Source organism: Pleurodeles waltl, chromosome 7 (genome assembly GCF_031143425.1).
Source record: "Pleurodeles waltl isolate 20211129_DDA chromosome 7, aPleWal1.hap1.20221129, whole genome shotgun sequence".
Lineage (NCBI taxonomy): Eukaryota > Metazoa > Chordata > Amphibia > Caudata > Salamandridae > Pleurodeles > Pleurodeles waltl.
The window spans coordinates 309,552,435-309,569,242 of NC_090446.1; positions in this window are offsets into that span (position 1 = coordinate 309,552,435).

Genomic DNA, 16,808 nt, shown 5'->3' on the forward strand with positions numbered 1-16,808 from the left:
TATTTGAATGGCAAAAAGATGCCAGCATCTGTGACATTCACAAAAGTCAAGTGCCGAAACATGTCTGTCTTGATTGTTTGTGGCTAAATAAATCTTTGGTGAAAGAATTGCTCCGGGAGTGTGCGATGTTTGTGCTGATGGATGTAGCATGCATCCGCCCGCATGTGTTGAAAGCAGTCGCTGTGTTTGTGGAGCAACAGCATTGCTGGGACTGGAAAATGTATATATATATATATATATATATATATATATATATATTTATTTATTTATTTCACCAAAACGGCCTGCAAGGTCACACTCGTTTTGCTGGTGCTTTCAGTAGGTCAGACCAGCTCCAATAATGTGTAAAACAAAGAAGGAAAGCACCTTATAGCAGATTTACTGTTTATTTTTAGTTTACAAACAGTCAACGCGTTTCAACCAACTCAGGTCTTGTTCATGACTGTTAGTCCTACTTCCATGTCCACCATAAATACCTTTTAGAGGAACAAAGCATTCTGGATCTCGTAGTCAAGGTGTATATGTGTATGAAAGCCATTACAAACATAAAAATATATCAACATTACTTACAGATTCCCTAATTTTATACGTTCTGACGATATTTTCAAAACATTAATTGTTTTGCAATCATTATTAATTTTCAACTAATTAAATTCTTTATCAAGCTTAACCTCTCAGTGGGATTAGTACCCCAACTTATATACAACATATCATTTTGGTAATTGGAATTTCTTTCTTTTTCCATTACCATTATATATATACATACATGTATAATGAAGAGGGAATGTATGAGACTTTAAATTTACTTTAAAATGAATGTTCGAAATAATTAATGTATAATTATTATCATAACTAATACAGACATACACATGAGCACACACACACACACACAAATACATATTTGAATAAATGGTATATTAATGAAAGTTTAATGTAAGATCTTTTTCATAAATAATAGTTTTGCTGAATAAAAAATGTAATATTAGTTCAAATTATGTAAGAAATGTTATTTCTTATGGTATAAACATTTAAATGTATAATTAAAATTCAAAATTTGAATAGGACTTTTTAGGGTTGACTAGTTTTTAGGGGTAGATTGGAGGTTGTAGTGATCGTGGAAGAGTAGTGTTTTGGGGAAAATAAATAATTTTTATGGATCAAGGATAGTGGTGTTTAGGGGTCGTAAGGTGTTTTATGGTATTAGGGATGGGTAGTGTTTAGATGAAGGGTTTGACCTGACATCCTTTAGTGTGGTCTTCAACATAACTTTTGACCTACTCATCTCCTGTTACTGAAATTTGTTTTTGTTGGCTTTAGGACTCTGTGCACTTTAACACTGCTGAGCTGTGCTAATGTGCTTGTTCTCCTTTGTTAAAACATGGTAAAATTGGCCTACAGTTGATTGGTACATTTCATTTACTTGTAAGTCCTCAGTATAGTGGTACAAAAGGTACCCAGAGCCTGTAAATTAAACAATACTAGTGGACCTCCAGCACATATTGTGCCACCACTTAAGTTGCCCTTTAAACACTTTTTAGACTGGTCATTGCATCCTTTGAGTAGTTTTAAACTGCCAATTGCATTTAAGTCACCCCTAAGGTAGTCCCTAAACAGCCCTTAGGGTTGCATGCAGTGTATTTAAAAAGTTGAATATGTACTTCCAAGGTGTCTATGTCCCGGTAGTGAAAAACCTTCAAATTTGTTTTTCACTACTGTGAGGCCTACTCTCCCTTAGGATAAGATTGGGTTACTTCATTATATTCAATAGGTACTTACTTTAAATTGGGAACTAGTAGGAAAGTTTTGTTTGATCTCAAAATATTTGTAATTTAAAGTCCTCTTTGATGGTAAAGTCGGCTTTTCAGTCACAATTCTGAAAATGCTAATTTTAGAAAGTTAGTAAACACAAATGTGGAGGGAATGTGGAACCAATCCCAGATCTGTGATTTGGGGAACGTTTGATTGGTTACACATTCTTCCATCATTTGTGTTTGTTTGCTTTTGTCTCCCTAAGTTCTCTGGGTATGCTCAGATGTGGGTCCCAGGATCACTTTACCACTGGATTCAAGCTAGCCTGGCAGAGGTGGGGTGATACCCCTAAACCGGATCCAGAACAATTGTTTCCAGTCCAGGGAAGACCTGGCCTCGTAGTTCAAGCTGGACTGTTCCCATGGGGAACAGGGTCAAGACTGATATGCATATGTCTGGGCCCAAACTGGAATGGCATGGGTAGCAAAAAAACGGTGGATATAGGCCCAGATCTCGGTACTTGGGGTGAATGTTTGATATTGATCAGCATTCCGTCCATCACTTTTTGCAATTATTGCTCTAAGTGGGACGGGTATGCCCAGACGTGGGTCCAGTGCTCCCCATGCCACTGGATTCAAGCTAGTCTGGCTGAGGAGGGGTGATGGCCTGTAACCGGTCCAAGGATGCTTGTTTCCAGTCCAGGGAAGATCTGCCCTGGCAGTTCGGGCTGGGTTGTTCCCATGGAGGATTAGTGTCAAGACTAATTTGCATATGGCTGGGTCCAAACTGGAATGGCATGCGTAACAAAAAAAAAATGGATTTAGGCCTGGATCTCTGTACTTGGGGTGAATGTTTGACATTGATCAGCATTCCGTCCATCACTTGTTCTTTTTGTAATCGTTGCCCTAAGTGGGACGTGTATGCCCACACGTGGGTCCCATGCTCCTTATGCCAATGGATTCAAGCTGGCCTGGTTGAGGAAGGGTGATACCCCGAAAGTGGTCCCAGAATGCTTGTTTCCAGTCCAGGGAAGACATGGCCTGGCAGTTCGGACTGGTCTGTTCCCCTGGGGAACAGGGTCAAGACTGATTTGCATATGGCTGGGCCCAAACTGGAATGGTATGGGTAGCAAAAAACAACAGATTTAGGCCCAGTTCTCTGTACTGGGGATGAATATTTGACATTGATCAGCATTCCATTCATCACTTGTTCTTTTTGCAACTTTTAGAAAATATGCCATTTTCTTTTCCTAACCATTTGGGACCTGTATCCTGGTTCAAATGTCTGTGATTAGAGGTCTAGTGGGCCTTTGTGAATTCCTCCCAGACAGTGAGACAAAGGGGGCAAGGTGTTGCCAGGATGGGCCATCTCAGGCAGGGTGGGAGGGACAAGGCTGTTCCCTTTCCCACTGATATTTCAAAGGGGCTGCCTCCAGCACACTCACAAACTTAACTTCTGTTTTTTGTCATCTTAGACCTCTTAGAGTCTGGGCAGGGGAGGAAGGGAATTCCTGAACCAGATGTGGGAGAGGGTCTTGACGTTTCTTCCACTTCAAAGGCTGGCACCAGGTATAAATATTGGGCCCTAAGACAAACTTTGCAGTTCACTACTAGAAATGGCGAGGACTCCCACATGTGCATTTTACTTCAGGCAACTTCCCTGCTGGTTCAGGCCTGCTTTGTAGGTCAGAGGACTCACATGCGGCAAACAACTGACTACCCTACTGTTTGAAGCCTGCCTAGTACCCTCAAATGACTGCCCTGCTTTTAGAGGCCTGCCTTGCTGATTTATTCCAGGACTAGCAGAGTGACTCCAGGGGGTAGTTTGCTGGCCTCCTGTTCAGTGTTACTGGGACACAACAAGCTACAACATCCTTTAACCCACACCTGGACTCTGCCTGAAGTGAGTCCTGCCCACCAAGTGGTGCCCACCTAGTCCTGGTCCCTTGAAAGTGGTGCTAAATGTGCCCAAACAGCCAAAATCCAAAACTTGGGACATAAAATTGTCGACTAAGAAGTGCCCTGAGATCTGACAGAAGATCAGGACTTACCTGACTCAAGTAGATAAGAGGATCTGTTTTAAGATGTAAATAAGTTATAATTTGGGAAAATCAACAACCTCCAAAAATTAAAGCAGGCAACCAGGGATCACAATTGACATAATGCACCAAGGGAAAATGGGCGAGACATGATGCACTGTGGAATTACAGAAGGGGCACAGACACTTATGTGGCACATTCTGTATTAGTGATAGTTCTGGCACACATATAGAGCCAGCGCTATCCTCAGAGGGTCCCCCCACATTTGCATAGAGCAAGGCCCCATGCAAATGAGGGAATCACTGCACTCGTTCCTTATGACTGGGGTGTGCACAGTGGCAAACATGTCCTTAGGAGGAACATTGAACAGCAGCCTTCTTGAGGGGAAAGAGGAGTCCTAATGGACTTTCCAGACGTCCCCCGCAGGTGGGTGCAGTCCCTCTCGGCACCCGCCTGTAAAGAGATTTCTAACCCCTCATTAAAATGCACACGGGTTGCCACCGGGATAGCGAAACACAGAGGCCCTCATTCTGACCTTGGCGGTCGGCGGAGAGGCGGCGGTCGGACCGTGAACAGACCGGCGGTATTAAAAATGGCATTCTGACCGCGGCGGTCACCGCCGCGACCGACCGCCACTTCCCCACTCCGACAGCCACGGCGGTCATGACCGACGGGCTGGAGTCTGCGCACTCCGGTCCGGCGGTCGACCCAAGACCGCCAACGGTATCATGACCCTGCTTACCGCCGCGGTTTCTGGCGTTCGGGAACCGCCATGCGAACCATGGCGGTAGGCACTATCGGGGCCAGGGAATTCCTTCCCTGGCACTGATAGGGGTCTCCCCCACCCCCCACTGCCCCCCCGAGTCCTCCCCCCACACCCTCCACCCCCCTGCCACCCCCCAGAGGTGGTACGAACCCCCTCCCCCCCCACCCCGACATGCACATACACGCACCCCGACATGCACACACCCCCAACATGCACATATACACACCCCCTACACACACACATACACAACGGGGACACATACCCGCACACATACATGCCGACATGCGCACCCGCCGAACTACACACATCGCCCATAGGCACAGCAGCACTCCCCGCCCGCATGCACGCACTCACACACCCCCTCTACACACTCACACGCACACCCCCATGCACGCACACATCACACAAACCCCCCCCACCCCCTCCCCTCACGGACGATCAACTTACCTTGTGCGTTGGTCCTCCGGGAGGCGACGGGAGCCATAGGGACGTGACCGCCAACAGAAGACCGCCAACAGAAGACCGCCACACAGAAATGTGGGTCGTAATTCTGGGGGCGGTGTTCTGCTGGCGTGGCGGTGGAGGTTGACCAGTCTCCACTTTCCCGCCGACCGCCAGTGTGGCTGCTGGCGGTATTCCGGCGGAACGCTCCCAGCGGTCGGAATACGCGCAGCGGCATACCGCCGCGGTCGGCGGTCTTTACCGCGGCGGTAACTCGGCGGTCTTGCGAAAAGACCGCCAAGGTCAGAATGAGGGCCAGAGTGACTTTAAAGCATCCCCTCCGTATTTTACTGAATGCACTGCCCCCAGGGCAGTGTGAGTTCACAGATGCCCGGGAGCAGCACATTAATTGTAGTAGGCTGCAATGTTCCTGTTTGCATCTGGCACACCTGCTTAAAGGTGCACCATGGTTCATACAAGGACAGTGTGTCCTGTATGTAGTACAGTCCCAGGTGCCTTAAAATCCCCTAATGCAATAACAGCAATGTAGAAGGTGTGGGAGCCTAAAATATAAAAACATACTGACAGAAGGAAAGTGTAATTTTATAATCAACAGCATTGTAGATAGCGTGGAAGCTTAAAATAATAATATAATCAACAGCTGTGAGGATCCGAGGGCCATTCTGGACTTGCTAAAAATGCAGATGTTTCCATGAGGCTTTTATAGTTTGCAGTACACACTGCACAGCCCATAAGTACGCACCCTATGGGAGCTACTTGCTTGATGAAAGTACAGAGGTTTCCAAACATCATTAATTAGGATCGAACATTTGACTTACAAAAGCAGTAAAAAAAAGCAGAGCCACAGTTTGCCACATACATTTGTGACTCTGTCATTTCTCAAGTCCTTATGGTTACAGTGAGGGTACAGCATGTTTCGCTCCTGGCCAGCAGGACTTTGTACGTTCTGCAGGCCTCCTTTTGAGTGTCACAAAATGGAACCCAAATCAAAGTAGATTCCACATTCCCGTCCTCTGACACTCAATAGTGTTATTTAGTCAAACACAATGGCCATCATTTCCCCTGTCTCCTACTCAATGGGAAGTTCTGCTCTACGCTTCTTCAGCCTACATATTGTGGCCAAAATACCAAGTGCTGTCAAGACTGCCTCCATTATTCATGACCCCCTCCAACTAACCGGCCACCCAAGGAATCTCATAATACTTCTTATGTATATTGAGTGCCTCCCAACTTATCTACTGGATCTCATTTATTGCATGCCTAACGTTACCTCTGTTGTCTGGTATGTAGGCAACATTGCAAGTTCAGCTACAGGCCAAGGGGTTTTGTACGGTTTTGCAGGCCTCAGTTAGAGTGTCACAAAATGGAACCTGAATAAAACAAAATGGACTCCACAAAGGGAAGAAAATGAACCAAGAAAATTAGGCCTTGTCAGGCCTTGTCTCTATTATTGACCTTGGCATAACAGCCAATCTGAGAGATCAAAGATCAGGCTCAAAAATTAAAGCAATATTTCTCTTTACAAAATAACAATACACAAAAAGAATTTGCTATTGAGAACAACGGCAATAAAATAAAAGGCTTGCTTTGTGACAACCGCTTCATCCTGCAACATAGCGGCTAGTAAATATTTAGTGCACTGGATCAACACAACACAATTCTTGCACAATTGAAAATTGGAAACCATCAAACAACACCTTATACAAATGTGTGTGTTGTACTCAAGCTATATTGGAATGGTGCACACCGAATCCGGACACCGAATCCTGGAGCCCTCTAGATTTGAGTAAATGCGGAGACGGCAGCGACGGTTGGGGGAGACGGGACGAGTCGAGGGGTGGCTCCTTAACACCTTTACACTGGTATAGAATGAACCCTTATTGTTACTCACCGTCCGTGTTCCCGTCACCTGTACCACAACAGTGTGCCTTCATAATCTTAACTTGAGCAGTTTACAAACATCAAGTGTCATCATCCCATGAGAGGCTTGTTATGGCCTCAGTAGTCATTAAGATCCATTAATGAGTGCATCTGAGGACTGAGCTACGTAATTGTTCAACAAGGTGATGAACACAAGCACTGGTCCTGATTACAAGTTGTGTTGATTAGGCTTGGATATTTATAGCACCCTGTAAATTCCATTGCCACAGGGTAAGATATGCGGAGGAAGTGCAGCAAAAACCTCTTATTCCGAGTCTCCAACCTGAAAATTAAGTATAGCTTTAGAATTGGTATTTAACATGAATACGTTTGCACGTTTTGCCTTTTTCGTGGCTTTTCCACCGGATACATTTCAAGTGGTTTGACTTGCTGGAATCTTTGGCCCTAATTACAAGTGTGCCAGAAATTTTCAATTGCTGCCCCAACACCTGTTTGTGCGGGTATAACAATTACAACCACACCCAGTAAATAATGGGTGCATTAAGTCTGCATAGGTGTTGAGTTAAGTGAGTCAAACCTTCTGACATTTGCTGAGGAAAATGAGCAGTAAAAACAGGAACATGCAGATTTTGGTGTGTAAACACCAACATCTACGTTATGCCTCACTGTTAGGGCAAATCTGTGATAGGTGGAATTTATCACACGCAATAATTCTACACCCAGGGGTATCGGATTCAGTTAGCTGCTATAATCTCTGTATGGCCTGTAGGGCACTGTTTATTAGGATCTAGCAAGAAACTGCAAATGTCTACTAATTATGAGACAACTCACAATTCTGATTGCTGTTCTACGTTTTGTTTGCACATGGATCAGAATTTAGCCCTGATCTTGTAATTCTCAACAGTACACACTGCAAGAAATCTTCCATAAGGATGCACAAGGCGTCGACTGACTCCAACGAATCACTAAAGAAAGTTGACTAATCAGCACGCCAAAATGTGATTGGTTTTAACCTTTTTCAAGCCTGGTGCATAAAGGTGTGTTGTACTGAAAGATGGCTGCAAGAAGCTAGAGAGGTGTTACAGTAGCCATGACAATTAGTACCTGTTTATTGTGTAAAAAATGTACCATGAAACATTTGCAGCTTCTTCCAGCATCACCTCAAACAGAGCTTACATCTACATGTAGACACATCTTTATCCAACAATCACAACTTATTTAGTCCAATGGCTTCCATGTTTATAGATCTCACAAAGAAGAAAGACTCAATGATTGAAAACTGTGACTACAAGGTCAAATACAAAGCAGTTGTCTACTAAGCCCTAGGGTGCCAGGTGACGGAGATTTGCATGGTAAGTCCCTTTTTAAAACACGTTTATGTAAATTTAACATATATACACCGATCAGTGCTGGAAATGAAAAAACAATGGGATTCCTCAAATTGGAGATCAATGTGTGGCAGCAAAAATGTGGTAGACTCACGAGGGACAGAATCGTAAACAAGCACCGGCATAGCCAATACGTCTCGTCTTGGGAGCTTTTAAGTATTTTAGCAATGCAGCACATTAAACCTTTATCAGAAATAAACTGTGTTTGTGCATTCCTTTATACACTTGGCATTCAACTGTAATGGCCTGAACGTGCGCTAGAGGGAACCACAATAAAAATAGCATTTGGAAAAAACATGGTCATACCCACATGAAAAGAAAAAGGCAAAGAGCATTGCAGTATAACTATATTTTCAACCCTTAACCCGTAGGGTGCCTGGGTGACCTGGTCTCGTACTCACACACGGTTCCCATGTGCCGGGGATGAGACCAGCTCGTCCTGCACCCGGCCCACAGGGGGAGTGCTAGCGCACCCCCGTGGGCCTCCCTCCCACACCCCCCAGTCGGCGATGGAAGGGGAATTGCTTCCCTTCCACCACGACCAGCTCAGCATTTCTCTTCCGCTCAGGAGGAGGGGGTAGGCAGAGGCATGAAAGGAAAGGAAAGGCCTTTCTTTTCCTTTCATGTCTCTGTAAACATTTCTGCTGCCTGATCGCGATGGGATCGGGCAGCAAAAATGCCCACTAGACACCCGGGAATTGATTGTTTACTTATGTTTTTATGTATGGGGAGCGACCCATTAGGCAAGGGTCACTCTCCTGGGGGGGCAAATTGTATTTAGGCCATTTCTGCCCCTCCTTGGGGAGAAACCACTATACACCAGGGTTTAAAAAAAAACTTTTTATACTTGCGCATAAGGGCCGCTCCCCAGGAGACAAAATATTTTTAGGCCATTTCTGCCCCCCTTGGGGGCAGATTGGCCTATTAATATTAGGCCAATCTGCCCCCAAGGGGGGCAGAAACCACTATGCACCAGGGATTTGTTTTTTTTATACTTGCGGATAAGGGGAGCAGCCTCTTGGGCAAGGGCCACTCCCCAGGGGAGCAAAATATTTTTAGGCCTTTTTTTCCCCCCCCGGGGGCAGATCGGACTAATATAATTAGGTCGATCTGCCCCCAGGGGTGGCATAAACCCCTAGACACCAGGGATATATATATTTTTTTGTTTACTTATATTTTTATGTATGGGGAGTGACCCCTTAGGTAAGGCTCGCTCCCCTGAGGGGAAAATTGTATTTAGGCCATTTCTGCCTCCTAGAAATAGGCCATACCCCCACCCCAAATAAATGGGGCAAAGTTCATCTGCCCACCAGCACCACCAATTACCTCCTATCCACACCCTGGAGGGGCAGATAGTCTACTAAAAAAATAGGCCCATATTTATACTTTTTGACGCAAAACTGCGCAGGCGCAGTTTTGCGTTGAAATTTTTACCGCGGCCCAATGCCATATCTGTGCGCCGTGCCGGGCGTCAAACTTATACTTTGACGCATGGCGGTGCAAATCACAGGTGTGAGTCATTTTGTTTTTACGCACACCGCTGCGGCCAGTCATAAAGCAAAACAACGCAAACGCGATGTAACTTTCTTTACGACTCCGCACACCGTATATGCAGCATTTATTTGACGCAATTGCGCCAAAAATCGCCGCAAACACAGCCATATCTGCAAAGGAGAGCCAAAATGGATCCCAGATGCCCCTACAGCCCCCAGTAAGATGACAAAAGACCAGGAACCAGCCAGGAGGACCCACACAAGAACCAGGACACCTTTAAGAAGAAAAGAAAGTGTCACTTCAGTGCAGAGGAGCAGGAAATTCTGGTTAAAGAGCTGACGGAACACCAGCACCAACTGTTTGTCACCTCAAAATTGCCTATTGTAGGAGAGAATTGTAAAATTGTAAAATTGTAGGAGAGAGGCCATATGGCAACAAATTGTCGACAAGATCAACAGTGTGGCAGAAGTAGGCAGAACAGTCATCGAGTGCAAGAAACGCTGGCATGACTGCAAGCGCAGGACCAAGGAAAAAATGGCCAGGAACAGGAAGGCAGTACTGCAGACTGGAGGTGGGAGTCCAGCACACCAGGAGCCCCTGAACCACATGGAGGAGATGGTCGCAATCGTCATCCCTGAGGAGATCGTCACAGGGATTCAAGTACAGGACAGCGCAGATTACCAGGAGACAACGCACATGTAGGGTAAGTCGCATGGGGAATTAACATGCACTAATGTCAACTACAACTGGGGAGGGATACTGACCACATAATGCATGGAAGTCATCTTATAAATGGAGTGGCATGGGCAAAGGGGGATGGCATGGGGGCATGGCCTGCACAGACAGAAGCTTGGGCACACCATTACACTACACCAACAACAGTTACATGGGGGCATGCTGCCATGCCAACGATGGAGCAAAGGGAAAGCCACGCCAGGAGGGAAGGGCACAACGTCAAACTGACATCCCAGAACATGTCAGCCACCATACCCCCTACATTAACTAGGGCCCTAATAGCAACCTCTAGCCATACTGACAACTGGAATGTAACAGCGACAACAGTTGCCACTACCACCTCCGCTCTGTGTGCAGCTCAAGTAGCCAATGCCAGTAACTTCCCCATGGATCATACACACCTAAATTACAGGGTTGAGGATGACAGCTCCAGTAATCCCCTGAAAAAAGACAAAGGCCCCAGTACTGTCAAATGTTAATGCCCATAGTTGTCGCTAACATAAGCCAATGTCAACAACAATAGGAGCAACACAGCACTAAGGACATACCCATGCTGCATATGTCAGCATCCATCCTGTGCCTGGGTCACAGTGTAACATCCCAAATGGCATACTGCTCAGACAACAGCATTGAGGGGGAGGACACATGTAACTGGTCACTGAAATACACCTGCACAGTCAGAGCAGGAAATAGGACACTGCTACGATTATCAGGGTAATCCAATGTACCACACATTCCCAACATCAGCTGTACACATTACCAATGCCAACATCCATATCGTGCCATAACAATGCTATGCATAGGATATGCCAAATGTCAACTACATTTAAGTGGATGTGAAAGATCAGAGACTGGGGCAGGTCCAGATTAGTAAGTGTGCTGCCAGTGCCATCAGAACACCCACAGCCAGTGATAGGGCTCACCATGAGAATGGATGTAGACGGAGGGTTGAGTAGGACAAGAAGATGGCAAATCACTATTTGGCCTAAAACAATACTAGAGGAGATGATGCAGAAAAGTCCAATAACCTAATACTATACATGTGACATGCAGGTGGGCCATAGGCCAGGGAGAATTTCCATCTGAAAGACTGGAGCAATGAACACGAAACAAGATCACAATGTGAATTCATCACAAGGCAGGCATGTCACATCACTAATGCCACTACACAAACCCACTAATTGTACCCCGTTTCATTGCAGAGGAAGATGGATCACCTGCATATATGCCTGTCCCAGAATACCCTGATGACATGGATGACGAGCTGATAAACATTCCCCAGGACACCATCCAAGAGGTCCTTGGAACCCTCCACACCCCACCTTCAGTCACAAGGAGGAGCACAGAACAAGCAGCCATTACAGAGGACCCACCCACCACCCCAATTGTAAGACCTGCCAGCTCCAATACAGCTGAGGACTCAGACGACACAGGCACCATCTTTGAGAGAACTGTAGTCGGAGTACAGCGGAAGCTGGCCAAGGAGGTGCGGGTGAGGATGCAAACTATGGCAGCCAGCCTTGAGGGGGTGCGCTCGTGCATGATGACATCTGCAGATCAGGCAGCAGCTATGCAAGCGCTAACATCTATCTTGCAGGAACAGCAAAAAACCCAGAAGGAAATCAGCACAGCCGTAATATAGTTAACCCAACACCTACAACAGCAATCCTGTCAACGTGTGCACGAATGCAACATTGAACCCCTCAGGGCCGACCTGGCTGCCTACCATCGTGGTGTGGCTGCCATTCTTATGAATCAGCAGATCCTCCTTGCAGCAGTACTGCCCTTAATACCTTCACACGTAGCAGCGACCGGGATGTCTGACTTCACGTCTCCTAACACTGAGGTGTGTGTTGCCCCTTCACAACCACGACCAACAAGGACAGAGGATGCAACACACACATCAGAAGAAGAAGATATGGAACAGATCACAATCACACGGAAGAGTACCCGGAAGCACTAGTCCCTGCCACATGGCCAACTATTACCAAGGTCCTGCAGTTTGTAAAATGCCAGTCTTGCAACAACTCTACTCAATGACTGTTCTGCTAACCACTGTATATCTTGTCAGCCTGCCCAGTGATTGTCTCTCTCTTACTGATTGGCAAATCATGTCCCTCTGCACTGTCTGAAACATCACCCCAGCATGTCAGAAGCATTACCTTAACCCCTTGTGTAGGATCACAATGTAAGATGTCAGTAGAATTGACTCACAATCATGGACAATGTACATATAGCACTACAGCACTTTTCAATAAATAGCACTTACACAACAAATCTGTCTCTGGGTAATGTGACACATCAACTGTGCAGTAGATAACTGAAATGTGCCTACTGTCAAATCATGTAGCTTGTCAATACAACTGTCCTGATATCATGCAGTCGGATAAATCTGCACAGTGGCCAGGATTGCATCATACTCTGCCCTTCCTGAGGGGAATATCTGATGAAGTGAGAAACCACACACCATCATGCTGTGTTGGACAGAATAATGCTTCCTCACAGGATATCTAAGTCATCAAATAGTGGCAGCTAAATGTTGTCATCATGCAATACTAACACATATAACAGTGCACACAAATCTAAGCAAACACTACAAAACACTGCATGAATTAAGCTGTCTGAGTTTACATCCAAATAGGTAATCATGCTGAACAGTGTCACAAATGATCTATGTGAGTAATGAAGACAAGAAGACAAGAGTGCTTACGAGAACTCATCTGATAAAGGTGTCCTTGAACATCACACTGCAGTCAGACCTAAAACTGTTCCCCCAATACCAAGTGTGGAAGCAATGTTTGTGACGTAGAAAACATACTAATCGACATAAACCAGTTGGGATCCATGTTAACTGTGATTGTTGGTTGCAACGAATGGTGGAATCTTTGCAAGGTAGCTCTGGGGTAGCTGTCAATCTGACAGCTCAGTTTGGATTTGTTTGTAGCATAGGACACAAATGTAATAGAACAAAAATCATGTACACTAATGCCAAGGCCATGATCAAGTAGCATTTAACACATACTGCAAAGGGTTAACTATATATTTATTAAAACGTAATCACAGAAGAGGAAACTGAGGGAAAAGTCTTACCTACCCTAATCTACCCTGACTACTCATTACCCACAACTGTCCCTAACTAACCTAAGCTAAACTAACTTATCACATGTAACGAATCATTGTAAACATCAACCCCCCACCCCCATTATGAGACGGGACACATGGAGGACAACACATATTAACCTACACACATACTATATTATCCTAAACGAATATATATTTTTTTGTATTTTTTTAATTTTTATTATTTTTTTATGTATTTTTTTTGTATTTTGTTTTTTTATTAAACACACAAGAACCCCAACATAGCCCTCCACCTACCCACCCACACACTTAATAAGTAAAAATAGAAAGAAGAATGACCCCCACCCCCCACCCACTAACACTAACTAAACTAACAGACTATACTAACCTAACACTATTCCCCCGAAGCCCACTAAGTATGAGAACAAGGAAAGAGGAGGGAGGGGAGGGAATCATGTCCATTTACACAAAAGTCTAGAGGTTGGCCCTCCGGAGGGTCCGCTTAATCGACTTCACACGCCTGTTTATGTGGCGAACATCCCGGCTCAGATTGCTTATCTTACGCAAGACACGATCCATCTTCCGGTCCAGGCCCTGGAATGCTGCACGGTCAACTGTTGGTTCTGGGGCTGTCTGTGTACCGGTGGAGGAGGTCTGTGCATGTGTGGAGCCAAGGCCAGTGGGCTGCCCTGCAGCTGTTGCAATGCTGGGGCCTGGGAGTACAGCAGACGTAGGGACAACAGTCCCCGCTGTGGGTGGGGGCACCTGGGTAGAACCGGTGGTTGTGCTGGTGGTGGCTGTGGTGGGCAAAGTGGGGCCACCCTGTTGTGAAGCCCCCCATGCTCCGGAGGCCCGTTCCTTCTGGTACCTACGGGCCATCCTCCTGAACCCCGACTGTACCTTTAGTATGTGTTTGTACCTCATGGCCCGCCTCTGGAACTCATGGACCTGGACGGGTGTCATGTTTGCAGCTGTGAAGACAAAGGCCAACAATTTACCATAGGAACTGCATTGTGTGAAATGGCACAAGCGGTCAATCTGACAATACATCTACTGTACTTGTAACAGCTCATATCACCATACAGATCATTGAATGTCTCTGAGGGAGTACATGGCAGGCCTGCCTACAAAGGTCATCTCACACATAGCACATCCAAAACCTACAAGATGGGTAACAACTGGCATTAACTTGCCATCTGAGTTCTGACAGTTGTCAGCTAACATTCATGCTGCACATCCTCCACCAATGCCTGGGCTACAGATGTCAGTGTATGTGATGAAAACTAAAGCCACATTGTCTGCAAGTTGTAATTGGACTTGCTAGTACAGTACTCATGTGCCATACCTGAGTATATATAGTAGGTGCTGACCAAACATTCACTTATTCACATGTATGTGTAACATACCGGTAGCATCAGTCCTAGATACCCTATTCACAAACCCATGCCTGTGTTTGAGGGGGGGTGGAGAAACAACAAACAATTCCAAACAACGTGTACACCCAGGAGTGTATAGAAAGCTCAACACGTGTTTGGCTCCACACACACACCACAGGTAAGGTCTATCAACAATTAGGAGTCTGCAAAGCCTTGACCAATCCTAGCGCCACACATGTCAGGAAATGCAGACCTTGGTCCACATCATATACTTCCAGTAAGACATGACTTTCAACAGACACAGAGTAGCAAGAACACCCATGATCATGATTTGCATGCACACGTAGGCCATTGCACTCAAGTTCCACATATTTGTAGTACTAAATGTGGAAGTACATGTTGCCAGAAAGTTCAGCCTACAGTTTAATAAGTACATTGGTGAAGAGGGAAGCTGAAGTCTTTTGGAAAGCGATTTGCAGTACCAATCTGGGAGAATGTGAGTCTGACATGCAGACTCAATCTGAGATGAGTTCCAGTGCGACTCTTATTGATACAAGTGTTATCCATATGCCTCACCCCAGTCCTCATTGCGGGCCCTACAGGAATGGACTACAATCCCTAGATAATACAATTGGATACGCATTGGTCAACTCAAAATTTTCTAAGAACTGAAAACCCACTCATGGAACTAGACAAATGATTGGCCAGCGCATCACACCTTGCTATGTGTTCAACACACAGGAGTCCATCACACATCACCAGCAAACACAACACATAACAGACATATCAACACTTACTGTAGTGGTCGGGTTCCTCAAATCGAGCCACCTCTCCCACAGTGTAAGGTGCCGGTCCACCTGTAAAGCATGGAAGGAAAAATGTGCTCAGAATCTGTGCACTGACCAACAATTTCAAAGACAAATACAATGTGTAAGCTGACATAAATAATGAAAGCCATTCAGACATGATCATACAGCATCGGATATATCACAGCCAACATGTACATAGCATGGGTCTCCTGTGACAGTTACACACATATCTACATAGATGCAGTGGCCCTGACTATCATGTGTTAGCAAACATGCCCCTTCATTAGTAAGCAGAAATAATAATGGTGTGTAATCGTCTCATCATGTGCATCCAAGAGAGACATCCAAAGGCTGGTTACTTGAGGACTGCATTACCTGTCAAACAGCCTATGTGGCCATGACACATTTATGACATATAGGTACAATGTACAGAGGGGCAGGGACTTTTGTAAGCCCCCATGTTGTTGCAGTTTCTTCATTTGATGTGGCCCAGCAATGGTGATTTGCACCAAACCTAGATATAAGAACCCTTGTGCACACCTTTGGACTGCCATCCCTAATCGGAATGTGGCACAACACACTCCAAATACCAGTCTAAGATGTAAGCTGAGGGCACCTTACACCTTTTACCAATGTTTTTTAATCCAGATCTGACATGTATCCAAAAAGATGAAGGAGCACAATAATCCCTAACAATCATGGAACTTCCGTGAACGCTTTCCTTACACACTCCCCAGACACACATGAGACATATGTCTGGGCCACATTGCTATCTTCAATTGACGAGAAGGCAGCACTCATTTTCTGCATCATGTTGTGTTTCCAAAGTCAGTCTAGCTATTGCACCAACAAATTTTGCAATTATTTTAGTACATCTATACTTCACTGGCAAATGTGACCTGTAGAGACATGATAGGCTCATCTTTTGTTTTGTTGTCTGACACAAAGGCGGCACTAAATTACATTAAGCAAAAGGTATCCTGTAACTTTGCAGAGCATGTGCTGCCTGACAGCTAGCATTTGTGATCC